Raw genomic sequence first — 15,934 nt, 5'->3', positions numbered from 1 at the left:
TCATAACTGGTGAGTACACAACAATGGTGGTTATCCTCAGGAGTAGAGAGTACCCCAAACAGTGTGGGGCTAGAACCATGTAATTCCTAACCTTCACTGCACAAAGCACCAGGTTCCTGGGTTCCTTCCTCAGAGAATCTCATGTAGTTGGTCTGGGGTGCAGCCCTGGCATAGAGGTTTGTAAAAGCTTCCCAGTCCAGATGATCCTGACAGACGGCCAAGACTGAGAACGACAGGTGTGAGGGACTAATCAAGGATAGAAGTCTATCTGTGCACTTTATCTAACCCGCCTCACCCCGTAGATCCTATGCCTTTGCTTAACCCTAGTCTTGAAGAGCCCCCAGGCACACTGTGCCTCCAATGCTGGACAGGCCCTTATTTCACTTTCTGAAGTGCATTTCTTTCTCCAAGCCGGAAGGCCTGTCTGAACGTTTGGTAATCGACCTACTCAGAATGAAGCAGGACTCACTTTATCTCTTGTAGGTAGAAGCTGACCCCGTGTTGGTTACATTTTTTCTCACAATCACTTTTTCTTTGGTATTATATTGGTGCTTATCCTTTTCCTCCCTGAATTACTATAGACAGAAGACCAGACTCACTGGATTTTGTGCACTAAAAATCTAAACCATTGGAGTTTACATGGAGGAGCCCAGGTGTAAATCAATGTTTGGGCAAAGCAAGGCTTCTCCCCAGGGTAATCAAAATCCCCGGGGCTAGAGATAAGGAAGGCAGGAGTGAGGCAGGAAGAAGGCTGTACAGCTGAATTAGGTGGCATGCTTTAGGTTGCAAGTAATGGAAATGACAACTCAAACTGGCTTAAACCACCATCAATTGTTGTCTCACCTAGCATATGTCCAGAGGCAGTGTGTCCCATAGTCACATAGCTTGTTAACTTATTAGCTATGTGGCTTTGTGCAAGTGACTGAGCCTCAATTTCCTCATCTGTGAGAAGGATTGTTGCTTATCAAATTAGTTAATATAAGCAAAATTTTTACAGCACACTGAGCATAAAGCAAGTGTTTTATGTGTTAGCAACTGTATTGGTCAGTCATTGTTCCATAACAAGCAAATGCAAACATCTCAGTCTACAGCAATTGGTATTTCTTTCTTATGTGTCTACAGGTTGGCAGGGCTTGGTTGGGCCACTCTAATTCAATCTATGTGTGGCTGGGTATGGTGGCTCATGCCTGTAATCCCAGCATTTTGGGAGGCTGAGGTGGGTGGATTGCTTGAGCCCAGGAGTCCGAGACCATCCTGGGTAACATGGTGAAACCCCATCTCTACAAAAAAAAAATAAATAAATAAAGCCTGGCATGGTGGTTTGTGCCTGTAGTCCCAGCTACTTGAGAGGCTAAGGTGGGAGGATTACATGAGCCCAGGAGGTCAAGGCTGCAGTGAGCCATGATCACGCCACTGCACTCCAGCCTGGGTGGCAAAGTGAGAACCTGTCTTAAGAAAAAAGAAAACAAAAAAAGACTCATAATCTGTGTGCTGCTGGGTTTAGATGTTGTGCTGATGGGCTCAGGTTTGCCTCACACATGTTCCTTCTGGTCTCATGGCAGCACTACAGCAGGCACCAGGAGAATGCTTTACCACAGCAATAGTAGAGGCACAAGACAGTGGAAAAACACAAAGCCTTGGTCAGGAACTGGGACATTGTCCCACACGTACGTGTGTGTGTGTTTGTGTGTATGTGCACACATGGGCAGAATTTATGAGTGAAAGAAACAGGGATGGAGGAAGGGATAGGGGAAGGAGGAAGGGAGTAGGTAGGGAGGGAATGTAGGTCAATCTGAGTAAAGGGTATATAGGTATTCTTTGTACTGTTTTATTTTTGCAACATTTCTGTGTTTGCAGTTATTTCCAAATAAAAAATAAACAGAAAGGAAAAGCTAATCATCTCCCCCTACGCCAGTCCTCCAGGCGTGTATCCTTCCACACCGTTTCCACACCCACACAAACCTAAATGAATTCCTTCCACACCATCTCCACACCCACACAAACCTGTACGAATTCCTTCCACACCGTCTCCACACCCATACAAACCTAAATGAATTCCTTCCACACCTTCTTCACACCCACACAAACCTAGACAAATTCCTTCCACACCTTCTGCACACCCACACAAACCTAGACAAATTCCTTCCACACCTTTTGCACACCCACACAAACCTAGACAAATTCCTTCCACACCTTCTCCACACCCACACAAACCTAGACAAATTCCTTCACACCTTCTCCACATTCACACAAATCTAGACAAATTCTTATACACTTAAAATGGGATTTTGTTGTTTTATTAAAATGGAGTCATTCTCTATGCATTATTGTGCAGCTTAATTTTTCTCCCCCCCTTTTTTTTTTTTTTTTTTTTCAATCTTGCTCTGTCATCCAGGCTGGAGTGCAGTGGCATGATCTCAGCTCACTGCAACCTCCACCTCCTAGGTTCAAGCGATTCTCCTGCCTCAGCCTCCTGAGTAGCTGGGATCACAGGAGTGCACCACCACGACCAACTGATTTTTGTATTTTTAGTAGAGACAGGGTTTCACCATTTTGGCCAGGCTGTCTCGAACTCCTGACCTCAAGCAATCTGCCCACCTTGGCCTCCCAAAGTGCTGGGATTACAGGCATGAGCCACCACACCTGGCCGATTTTTCTCTTCACAATACATCATAGACATTCCTTCAGGCCAAAAGACATAGATTTAATTTACTTTTAAATAGAGCTGTATAGTATTCCATAGGTGTGTAAGTATCACAGTTTCTTCAACCATCCTTTATTGGTTGATATTCTGGCAGTTTCCAATTTTTTGCCTACAAACAAAGCAGCAAACAGTATGCTTGCACATATAACTTGTTGTATTGGTGCCAAATCTGTGAACTACTTCTGAAATTAGAATTTTAATCAGAGTGAAGTAGCACCACAGATCCTCCAAAATCCATTCTGCTCAACACTCCTCCACCGTGGCTGTTAAGGCTGGTCTCCAGAGGCCAGCTGTTCACACCTTATGTCCAGTACATGCAAGCCTGGCATTTTTCTGGGGGAAGGCCAGCAGATCTCAGAAGCCGGGCACACTGAGTTTCTGCTTGAACGTGAAGAGACTGTTGAAACCTGTCTGCTGTCTTTTGGTAGGCCCCTCATATTTGGCAGGTGAGTCCAGTATTACTATATGTTCACCAAACTTCACAGAGCCCTTCCCATCTCACTCATGAGTGTGTGGTAATTATATAACTTTAAAAAGGTTTTGTTAGGACCAGGCGTGGTGGCTCATGCCTGTAATCCCAGCATTTTGGGAGACCAAGGCGGGCAGATTACCTGAGGTCAGGAGTTTGAAACCAGCCTGGCCAACATGGTGAAACCCTGTCTCTACTAAAAATACAAGAATTAGCTGGGTGTGGTGGTGGGCGCCTGCAGTCCCAGCTACTTGGGAGGCTGAGACAGGAGAATTACTTGAACCCAGGAGGCAGAGGTTACAGTGAGCCCAGATCATGCCACTGCACTCCAGCCTGGGCAACAGAGCGAGACTCTGTCTCAAAAAAAAAAAAAAGGTTTTGTTAGAAATTTTAGGCAGGGCCCAGGCTTCTGTAGGTGGGGGCCACATATGGTCCACAAGTGGCTGATTGGATGCTCAAGCGGAGTCCATTTCTTGCATAATTAATTTGGGTGAGATCATGGTTTTGATTTTCACATGGGACACATTGCCTCAGGCCAAGAATAATAATGAACATTTATGGAAAGCTGCCTCATTCAGGAACCCAATTAAGCACTTTAAAAAGACCATCCCAGTTAATTTCCTCCACAACTCTGTGAAGCGTAAGAGTTGTATTACCCCATTGCATCACTTTTCTATTACCACAATAATTCTGTATAAAAACACCCCAAAACTTAGTGGTTCAAAATTACCACCTATTATTTGCTTATGATTCTGTGAGTAACTGAGGCTGGGCTCAACTGGGGAGTCCTGATTTCTGCTGGGCTTCTTCCTCTTGTGTCTGTGGCCAGCTACAGGTCAGCGAGGCACCGTGGCTTTTGGGAGTTGGCTGGCTGTTGGCTGGAGAGATGGGAATTTTTGATCTATGTGGTCTCTCAGCCTCCAACAGGCTGGCCTGGGCTTATTTACATGTAGTGGGGTGGAGGTGGTGTTGAGAGTAGGAGACAGGTGGAGCAGAGAGAAAGGCAATAGAAAGGCCAAGGCTTTGTGGAGGTCTGCCTCAAAATTGCACATTACTTTGCCACATTCTTTTGGCCAGAACAAACCAGAAGGTCAGCCCAGATTTAAGGAGTAGGAATAAAGACCCCACATCTTGAGAGGAGCTGAAAAGTCACACTGCAAAGGGCATGAATACAAAGAAAAGTGGCCAGGTGCTCTGGCCCATGCTTGCAATCCCAGCACTTTGGGAGGCTGAGGAGGGCAGATCGCCTGAGGTCTGAAGTTCGGGACCAGCCTGGCCAAGATGGTAAAACCCCATCTCTACTAAAAACACAAAATTTAGCCAGGCATGGTGGTGGGTGCCTGTAATCCCAACTACTTGGGAGGCTGAGGTAACGAGAACCTCTTGAACCTGGGAGGTGGAGGTTGCAGTGAGCCAAGATGGTGCCAGTGCACTCCAGCCTGGGTGACAGGGCAAAACTCTGTCTCAAAAAAAAAAAAGAAGAGAAAAAGTTTGTGGCCATTTTTGTAATTTACTTTGCTGCCTCCTACTTTTGTTAATAAAGTTTTATTGGGACACAGTCATACCCACTGGTGTATGTATCATCTGATTCCTTTCATGCTACAGTGGCAGAGTTGAGTAGTAGCAATAGTGACCACATGGCCCACAAAGCCTAAAATATTCCTGTCTGGGCCTTTCTAGAATACATGTGCTGCCCCCTGCCCTGCCCTGCCCTGAGTTCCCTAAAGCCTCTATCCACGTGGCTGTGCTGTACCTTTCATGCAAACGGCCCTACCTGGGGAAAAATGGTTTCTGTGGTTGTCATGTGTTTAAATGCCTGGACTAGCCTCCTCTCTGTGTGAAAACCCCCTTGACTCCCACAGATTTCCTTGGCCTTCATGGTGTTCCCTGTAGGCCCAGTCTTTGTAGTCCTTTGCTTAGAGGAGGCAGCATGGGTTTGAGCTTCTGATCTCTAAGAGTAGGGACAGGTGAGATGAGAGCAGACAGGCCCTCTGGGAATTCAAGGCCCACACAGAGAGAAGCTGCCTGATCCCTCCCTGCCATGCAGCCAGGCACAGTCACAAAGCAGTCCTGTTTGAAGTGGGTTATTAAGTATTGGCCTCAGGGCCAAGCCCTGGTAAGCCTGCCATTTCATCCAACACTTTTCACCAAGCTTGCTGTTGAAGATTACTCAGGAAAGAGCCAGAGACGCGATGATGAGATCCAATTATTTGATTCTAGAGCTGGTCTTAGCAGGCCGAGGGTTACTGGGAAATAGACCGTAACAATAGAAGTACTGATGAGTTTGGCCAGGCGCGGTGGCTCAAACCTGTAATCCCAGCACCTTTGGGAGGCCGAGGCGGGTGGATCACGAGGTGAGGAGATTGAGACCATCCTGGCTAACACAGTGAAACCCCGTCTCTACTAAAAATACAAAAATTAGCTGGGCATGGTGGTGGGCGACTGTAGTCCCAGCTACTTAGGAGACTGAGGCAGGAGAATGATGTGAACCCTGGAGGCCGAGCTTGCAGTGAGCTGAGATTGCGCTATTGCACTCCAGCCTGGGTGACAGAGTGAGACTCGTCTCAAAAAAAAAGTATTGATGAGTTCAATGTAAAGGGAAAAAACCTCAGTATTTATGTATTTAACTAGAACCACCTATACTATGTATTAAGCCAAAAGAACAAGATTCAGAACAGTGTGTGGTTTGCTACCATTTATGTTAAAAGAGGGCAGATGTATTATATTATATTATATTATATTATATTATATTATATTATATTACATTATATATGCATAATAATGCCCCCTAAAGATGTTCACATACTGATCCCCGGCACCTGTGGCTGTTATGTTATATGGATGGCAAGTAGGTATTAAGGTTGTTAGCCGATGTGAGATGCAAAGGTCAGCTGGGGTTATCAGAAGGCACATTGGAGAGTGAAAGAGGGAGGCAGCCCCAGAAAGATTCCACCCGCCACTGCTGGCTTTGAAGATAGAGGATGACAGCCAGAAGCTGAGGAATGCGGGCAGTCTCCAGAGGCTGGAAAGGGAAGGTCCTTCCTGCAGTCTCCAGAAGGAGCACAGCCTTCCCGACCACACCTTGATTTGAACTCACTGAGCCCCATTTCAGACTTCAGGCCTCCAGAACTGTAAGATAATGAATTTGTGTTGTGTCAAGCCTTTAGGTTTGTGGTAATTTATCACAGTAGCAGTAGGAAGCATATATATCTATATCTGTCTGTATCTATCTATCTATCTATCTATCTATCTATCTATCTATCTATCTATCTATCTATCTATCTATCTAAAACAGAGTTTCACTCTGTTGCCCAGGCTGGAGTTCAGAGGCACAGTCTTGGCTCACTGCAACCTCTGCCTCCTGGATTCAAGCGATTCTCCTGCCTCAGTCTTCTGAGTATCTGGGACTGCAGGCACGTGCCACCACACCCAGGTAATTTTTGTATTTTTAGTAGAGACAGGGTTTCACCATGTTGGCCAGGCTGCTCTCAAACTTCTGACCTTGTGATCCACCTGCCTCAGCCTCCCAAAGTGCTGGGATTACAGGCATAAGCCCTTACTGTTATTTTAATAACTGACTTGCCAAGTACTGGGAAAAATCCTCCTTGTCCAATAGCGTTAGGAAGCTGTTCCTTACCAAGGGCCATGTTGGGTTTTCTTTTAAAGCTCAACATGTATTAAGGCCAATCTCCAGATCCTCACTATTGAAACTGTGGTCATCGCCTGAGGGCTTTTTAGATATGCAGGGTATTAGCCCTGCTCCAGTCCTTCTGAATCGGAATCTGTACTTTGACAGGATGCAGTGATTCCTTTGCACTAAACTCTGAGAAACACTGATCCAGCCCATCTTCCTTGCCTAGGTGCATTAAAAGAATACCCCACACCCTTCAATCAATACGAAAATAAAGGCATGATTATTTCTGCCAAATTTTTCTTTCTCCTGCCTCCAAATTGTTCTCTGTTGCCACATAAGAGTCTCTTCCCTCTTCTTTTGACAAAAACTCAAATGATCATCTTCAGAAGTCACCTTTCTCGTGATAACTTTCGATCACTTCTGTTCATCTCTCCCAGAGCGAATTGTCCTGAGGAATTAACACACTGTCCCTTCTCCTTGTGGAGAGACAGCCTGAGACCAGAGACTGCCCCTTCTCCTGATGAGAAATAGCCCGAGGCCAAAGACTGTCCCTTCCCCTTCCCTCCCTACTGGTCAAGCAGGGCCTCCACTCTTCAAACTTAACAGTCTCAACTGATTTCCTCAATGACGTGATTTCTGCAAGGACTTTTTTTTGTGACATCAGGTTTCCCTAAACATCCAAGGGCATACTGGGCTCCTTAAATGACCTCACCCAACTATGATGTGGCACGAGGTGAAAGAGTTTCCCAAAAGAACGCTTGTGCCTCCAGACCAGAATTGTCACACCTGAAGTTGTTTATTTGAGCAGCCTTGTCACTGGGCTTTCCAAAGCAGGCTTTGTACAGTGGCCACACCCTGGTCTTGCATGATTCTTGAATTTGGAAGAATTCCTGGTAGATGTAGAAACGGCGCACACTGCCTGTTCAGAGGTAAGCATCATGGTAGATGAAGGTACATTCTCTCCCAGTACACCTTGAGTTACCTAATAAAATTATCCACAACAGCCAGGCACAGTGGCTCACACCTATAATCCCAGCAATTTGGGAGGCCAAGGTGGGTGGATCACAAGGTCGGAAGATCAAGACCACCCTGACCAACACGGTGAAACCTCATCTCTACTAAAAATACAAAAATTAGCAGATGTGGTGGCACGTGCCTGTAGTCCCAGCTACTGGGGAGGCTGAGGCAGGAAAATTGCTTGAACTCGGGAGGCACAGGTTGCAGTAGCCGAGATCACACCAGTGTACTCCAGTCTGGTGACAGAGTGAGACTCCGTCTCAAAAAAAAAAAAAAAAAAAAACCAGATCCACAGCTGAGCCTCCAAGGAGTAGACTGAGGGTTGCGTTTTCCTCATCTGACACTTGAAACTGCCAGTGAAGTAAGGAAGGGCAGCTCTTTCCCACAAGCAAACATTACCTCTCTGTGTCCATCTTGTAGTGGAGACCTCGAAGGTATCTGTTTTGGTAAGAATTCATGAAGCAGTGGAGTTAGATACCTGTGATAGAGATCACTAGAAACTTCAATTTCAACAATGTGGTCAGTAGGATATAAGCAGTTGATATGCTTTGGCTGTATCCCCACCCAAATCTCATCTTGAATTGTAGCTCCCACAATTCCCATGTGTCATGGAAGGGACCTGGTGGGAGGTCATTGAATTACGGGGGCAGGTCTTTCCCATGCTGTTCTTGTGATAGTGAATAAGTCTCACGAGATCTGATGGTTTTATAAAGAGGAGTTCCCTTACACAAGCTCTCTCTTTGCCTGCCTCCATGTAAGACATAACTTTGCTTCTCCTTCATCTTCTGCCATGATTGTGAGGTCTCCCCACCCATGTGGAACTGTGAGTCAGTTAAACTTCTTTCCTTTATAAATTACCCAGGCTCAAGTATGTCTTTATCAGCAGTGTGAGAAAGGACTAATACAGCAGTTAACATGAACAACTCATACTCCAGAACTTTCCACCCTAGATTTTCAGAGTAAAATGCAAGAGAAGAGTGGAATCATAAGGCTGGGAGAGAAGTTCATGGGGCAGGAGGGGGCCAAGACTGGGACAGTATATTTCATGGTTATATTTCCACAAGGATTATACTGGGGCTCCTCTTCCTTAGTATTGATCTTAACCACTCAGATCATGATTAAAACATTTCTTATCATCCCAAGGCCTGTGGATTTGGGAGTCCCACGACAGTGTAAAGCCCTGAGTTAACAAAATTTCATCATTTATAAAAACTCTAAATTAGGCACAGTAACCATATTTTTTTGGTTTTGTTTGTTTTTTAATCCAGATTCAGAAATCAGAAGCCTCTTATTAAAATTGAAATGGGCCCAAATGGTTAAGTCGTGTTACTTGGCTCATGTGCACTTCTCTGCCTAGTGTTCTTGCTATGAAAACTAGCAACTTGTGGCAATCAACATAAAGCTTTTTTTCCAATAGCTTTACTGAGATACAATTTACGAGCCATAAAGTTTACCCATTTTAAGTGTAGAAGTCAGTGGTTTCAAGTGTATTTATGGAGTCATGCAACCATCACTGTCATTCAATTTCAGAACATCTTCTTCCCTCCATGAACCCACTAGCAGATTCGCAGTCACTCCTCATGACCACCCCGACCCACTCAGGTAATAGGGAGCCTTTGACTAGCCATTCACTCCATTCCCAAACAGTTTTTCATTCAAAGGCAGTGTAGTTTTCACAGCATTGAACAAAGCTTTCACCGGAAAGAGACAGAGGCAAAGCACCAGGCTGAGCTCCTCAGAGAGACTTGCTCTTTTGGTTACACTTACTTCATCCAGCAGCTGCTCAGTCACAGAGATTCTCCCTGCCCCTGGCGGTCCAACTTCCCTCAGCAGGAGTCTCTTTTCAGGCTGCAGGGCTACAGAACGTGGTCATTCCCCCCGCCTTAAAATATTCATATAAAGAAAATGCGTCCCCTGGGGAAATGTTGAGCCACGGGGGCAGGTGAATGTGAGTGTGTGTGCACATGTGTGCATGGGAGTGTGTATGTGTACATGTGTATGGTCTCCAACAGTTTGCAGCACAAACATTTACATCGAATGTAAATCTCGCTGGTCTCCAAAGCCCTGACCTGGGGAAGGTCACCATACTGATGTTGTTTTACATTATTAATGACAGGGATGTAATGAGAAACCTTAGAAAAATCCAGAAATACCTGAAAGCTCAAACCCCACAGTAGTGTTATGAATATTTATAGGCAAAGCACTCAGTTCTACAACTTATTTTGCCCACTTCTTATAATTCATGTAATGCATTCAATATCAACGTATGAGTCCACATGTTAGCTTGGTTATGCTGAAGAGCAAGTGAACATCTAAACTCAACTTTTTGTTCAGAAGGAAAAGCTCATCCAAGTTCTTCCTATACCTGAGGAGCCAACTACCACTATCTTTTTGAAACTTCACAAGTGGTAATTTGTCCAGGGATTTAGCTATCAAGCCATCAGAATCACAGAAACAGTATCAGCCAAATGATGCCATAAACTGTACTTTTTGATCATAAGAAATACTGGGTTTCAGAGAATTATCATGCAATGTATACACTACATGTTTTGTTTCAGTAGCACAGTTGCAATTCCTAAAGGTGCTTTAAAAAATTGATACATCATGGCCTGGTGAGGTGGCTCACACCATAATCCCAACACTTTGCGGGGCTGGAATGGGCGATTGCTTGAACTCAGGCATTGGAGACCAGCCTGCGCAACATAGCGAGACATCATCTCTACTAAAAGTAAAAAATAATTATAGCCAGATGTGATGGCATGCACCTGTAGTCCCAGCTACTCAGGAGGCTGAGGCAGGAGGATCTCTTGAGCCCAGGAGATCAAGGCTACAGTGAGCTGTGATCGCACCACTGTACTCCGGCTTGGGCAACAGAGCAAGACTCTATCTCAAAAAAAAAAAAAAATCAATACATCAGTCAGCTGATTTCTAGACCAAACAAAAAGTTTAGGGGGCACACAGAGTGCTGTAGCCACATGTGTCAGACTGTCACTCTCCATTACCCTCTCTGTGCGCTCCTCTGACTCTCTAAGGGGCCAGCTTGACCCCAGCCCTGGACGGGGCCCACAAGGAGACACAAGACAAGATGGAATTGGTGGCTTCACCTGTTTGTCATCGGGGATCTGAAGTGTCATGGAAGAATTTTGATGACCCAATCTTTATGTTAAATCTAAATTCATCTTTATTTCAAATGCTGGTTGCTGGAAGACTGAAGAAAGTTGTGTAGAAAGGAAACGTTACTTTTAGTATGTTTCTGCTCCCGGATGCTGAGGATGACTGTGGGGTGGACATAGGACCAGCATTTCTGTTTGTAAAGTGGAATAATGCCTGCCCCTCCGTGGCTCCCTGGGAAGCCATGAGAATGACATAGGTCAGGCAGGGACTCTGGGCCTCTCAGATGTTGGGTCCAAGCCATGTCCCTCTCTTCTCCTCACTCTAGGGGTGAGTGCCTTAGAACAAGGTACTTTAACCAGCAAACCCCCAGAGGTGTGGAAGGGGACCCTGAAGTAATAGAATCCACTAGAATGTCAGCTCCACAAGGGCTGGGAGGCCTATGTTGGTTTTATCCCCAGCACCTAGCACCATGTTTGACATGTAGTGTGTTCAAAAATGATTATTGAGGCTGGGCAGGTGGCTCACATCTGTAATCCCAGCACTTTGGGAGGCCAAGGAGGGTAGAGCACCTCAGGTCAGGAGTTCAAGACCAATCTGGCCAACATGGTGAAACCCCATCTCTACTAAAAATACAACAATTAGCCAAGCGCAATGGCATACACCTGTAGTCCCAGCTACTCCAGAGGCTGAGACATGATAATTGCTTGAACCTGGGAGGCAGAGGTTCCAGTGAACCCAGATCAACCCATGGCACTCCAGCCTGGGCCACAGAGCAAGACCTGTCTCAAAAAAAAAAGATTGTTGTTGAAGCTGAGCACATTGGCTCAGGCCTGTAATCTCCTCACTTTGAGAGGTCAAGGTGGGAGGATCAATTGAGGCCAGGAGTTCGAGACCAGCGTGGGCAACATAGTGGAACCCCATCTCTACAAAAAAATTTAAAACTGCCCTAACCCCAAGGCAGCGGCATGGCAGTCACTGGCCAGGATCACAGGCGCAGCACTGTGCTCTATGGTGGCTCCTCACAGCCCTGGTCCAGACTCCCGTGCAGGCGTCTAGCGGGACATGGCAAACTCAGGCTGCAAGGACGTTCGGGCCCACATGAGGAGAGTTTTCTGTACTTCCCCTACGACAGCAACCTGCCAACTGAGAGATCTACCTCCAAAACCCCTCGGTGGCATTCTTCTGCGTGGCCCACCTGCAGGCAAGGAGTGGTGGAATTTATGTTGTCATGGCAGTTAATGTTTCAACTCAAGAAGGAAGAGAAATAACCTGTCAGCATTATCTGATGACAAATTACGAGAGTGCTCCCCATCCCCACAATATAAAAAGATTATTTGCATAGGTGCAAAAGAAAATGGTTTTACCCTGTAGTACAAAAAGAAGTTAAAAGCTGTAGGACCAAATGACTATACAGGAAAGGTCTCAGAAGAAACTGAAGATATCATCAAAAAGGAATCACCAACTCATTAGAACACAACAGAATATATCTAAGGATAGTCTGTATACTAATATAAAATATTTTTACCACTTGAAAACAGGGATCTGGAGGATCTCCAAGTTTGATGCATCCTCAACAGTGCTCTGAAGAAATATCTCATGTGGGTGATTCTTGTTTTCAGACTATAAAAATAAACTGGGTTAAAAGTTAGGCAATGTTATAAAAGAGGGTGATTACCCAGCACTTTGGGAGGCTAAGGTGGGTAGATCAGTTGTGGTGAGGAGTTCAAGACCAGCCTGGCCAACATGGTGAAACTCCATCTCTATGAAAAATACAAAAATTAGCCGGGTGGGGTGGCACATGCCTGTAATTCCAGCTACTCAGGAGGTTGAGGCAGAAAAGTCACTTGAGGCAGAGGTTGCAGTGAGCTGAGATGGTACCACTGCACACCAGCCTGTGTGACGTGAGACTCCATCTCAAAAACAAACAAACAACAATAACAAAGAGGGCGATGAGGTCCTGGAATGTGCGACAAATGGATGTGAGTACCCCTTCGGTAAACACTTGAAGCTATTACTCTCTTGAGTTGATCTTAAGTATTTCCTTGTTCTGGCAAAGGACAGATTTGCAGCTTGCTTGATGATGGTACTGGTAAATTGCTCTTTTGGGGCTGGTACTCAGGGGGCTAAGGTGGGAGGATGGCTTGAGCTCAGGAATTCAAAGCTGCAGTGAGCTATGAATGCACCACCGCACTCCAGCCTGAACGACAGAGGGAGACCCCGTTCTAAAAAAAAAAAAAAAAAACCCCAAAGCCAAAACAAAACAAAACAAAGATTGTTGAATGCATAATAGCTTTTGATATTTTCCCTCAAAATGCAAGTTAGGAAATGAAGACACACAACATCCCTCCCTCTGATTCTCCTGAGTGCATTTAGTTCATCCCCTCAGTCTATCCTGTACATCTGATTGATTTGACAGGCTCTGCTCTGGGTGGCCCCACTGAAGACAGAGAATTTACACCACTCAAGAGTTTTCAAAAAGCTTTCATATGCACTTTCCCATTTGATATTCTCAACCTCCCTGTGCGGGCCCATGTGTCTATCCCCATCTCATAGATATCCATTGGACCTTGCTGGGAACATAGCCAGGAACCAACAAATATTAATTACTCTTATTTTTCTTGTCTTCTTTCCTATGTCTTCAATTGCCAAGCTACATTAATTAAACTGTCGCCTGTGACATTTTGTGCAGTGAAACAAAAGCTGTAAATATAAATCAATTAATACTTGTTAGACACTTACAGGTTTGCAATGCTCCAGCCACCATATAATAGAGCAGATCAGGGAGACGTGGTTATAAAGTTTGGTTTATTTTATATAAAACAAATAGGTTAAAGAAATATCAGCAAACATTTTTGTCGGTTTTTCCCCAAATCAAACATTTCACAGACGTGCCATCTGATTGTATGGAGCACTTATGAGCCCCAAAAATATAGTACCAATGGGGTGAGCGATAATTCCCGTCCTCACTGAATTTCTTCTTGCCTGCAGGCTGGCTTCTCTAAAGTTTAATCCATTTTTTATTTTATGCTGTGTAACTTCTCCTTTACATAGATTATATGGAAACATCTCTATACAGTGAGGAATCATAAATTCCTGTTTCAGTAAACTCCAAATTAGTCACTTCTAAAGAATTTACTTACCTGACAATTGACTATAATTCAACCTGATGTTGACTTCATAAACATCGTCATGGATAGTAGAGAAAACATGCTATTACAGAAATTAAAGTGTTTTCACAGTCCCGGGTTTGAAGCTCACTGACCTCAGCAATTGCCTAGAAAACATGAGATTCTAAATTCTAAATTTAATCAAATATTTTATGAAACCATAAGAATGCAAGAAAAAGGGGATACTGAGGAGCAAAAATCAAATGAAACAAGCAAATAGCAAAATAGCAGCAACTCAAACTATATTAATCATATCAAATATAAATGGACTAAATACTTCAGTCAAAAGGCAGAGATTATCAAACGATATAAAAATAAGAGCCAACTGTATACTGTCTATTAGAGACACAATTTAAGGTTAACCAACCCATATGACTGAATGTCCTTACTTGGGAAAGAATATCCTAGAATGGCCACATCTTGGGCACTGAGGGACGCATTATCAAAATTGAGCAGATTTCTGTAAAAGTAAAGGGATTCAAGGGAGGGGACCTACACTTTACCTCTTGGTGGCAGGAGAATCAAAAAATTTGTGGCCTTGAAAAATACTGTTTCAAGGATAAAACTACCCATGTATACATTGGTTATGAGGATTAGAATCGAACATAATGCACGTATCGGACACATGAACGAGAGGTTACTAGTATAATTATTATGGCTGTTAAAATAGTGAATGATTGGAATGTACAATCTGGTCAGGTTGTTTTTTTAGCTATAACCATCAGAACTTCAATATCATGTGGCATCTCAGCAGGAGATGTTCAGTGGCTTATTGCCTTGGGTCAGGTGCCCCAGAAGCAGACTCTTAATTGAGGAGCTGAATGTAAGCAACTCATTACGGACATGCTCACAGGAAGGCTGATGTGGAAGTAGGGATGGGCAAAACAAATGTACGCTTTCAGGCGAAGTCCTGTGGCTCCAGCCTGATCGTACGGGGGAACTCAGGAGTGTGAGTTATGCTTCAGAGTTTCCCTGACTCCAGGCAAAGGAACAGGGCTGTCACACTCCTGCCTCCTTCAGACCTTGGCCATGGATTGCCCCAGATGGAGGATATAAACTCACAAGCACTTCTAGCAACCTGAGTGTGGGAAAAATGGCTCCAGTAGCCCAAGAAAAGACCTCCAAGAAGAGTCTCTGGTGTGAGTCATGGGGTGCACACTCAAGGGAGTACAGACAATACAGTTAAAGGGATCTGAAAGGGTCTGGCCAGAGCCCTGGCAGTGTCTACGGTAGTTATTAATATTTATTATGCTGAATAGACATTAGGTTGAAGACTCCCAGTAAACGCCCAGCTTGCCTGCTACAGGGGAGGGTCTTCTTTCGTGTTTGTTGGGAAGGAATCCTAACATTTGTTGACAGGCCACCATGTGTGAGGCCACATCATAAACAATTTTAAAAACACGACCTCATTCACTCTTTAGACTGCCTTAGGAAGAAAGTTTCGTAGCCGTCTTTGAAGGATGAAGAAAGTTCTGCAGAGACAGGATCTTGCCCAAAGTCAAGTAGATAATAAATGTGTGTCTGTCTCCCTGGCTGTTTCCTGAGGACTTGCTTGGGAACTAGACAACCTTTGTGAAATCCTCAGAGACCCTGAACATTGTCTTCTCAATATAATTTTACAACAAACTACAGTGGAACCTATGTCCGTTGCTGCTGTGTTCATTTCCTAGAGCTGCCATAACAAAATATCAAACAACAAACTGGGTGGCCTGAAACAATGGAAATTTGTTGTCTCGCAGTTCTGGAGGCCAGTAGTCCAAAACCCAAGGTGTTGGCACAGCCGTGCTCCCTCTGAGGGTGCTGGGGAAGGAACGGTTCCAGGCCTCTCT

At 44.6% G+C, this 15,934-nt stretch overlaps 1 pseudogene; it reads left to right on the top strand.

Annotated features, from left to right (window-relative positions):
• Positions 1-12,000: 12,000 nt before the first annotated feature.
• On the top strand, positions 12,001-12,408 carry LOC144331503 (gamma-glutamylcyclotransferase pseudogene; annotated as a pseudogene).
• The last annotated feature ends 3,526 nt before the right edge of the window (positions 12,409-15,934 follow it).

This window comes from Macaca mulatta, chromosome 10 (assembly GCF_049350105.2).
Source record: "Macaca mulatta isolate MMU2019108-1 chromosome 10, T2T-MMU8v2.0, whole genome shotgun sequence".
NCBI lineage: Eukaryota > Metazoa > Chordata > Mammalia > Primates > Cercopithecidae > Macaca > Macaca mulatta.
This window is presented reverse-complemented; position numbering and strand designations above follow the sequence as displayed.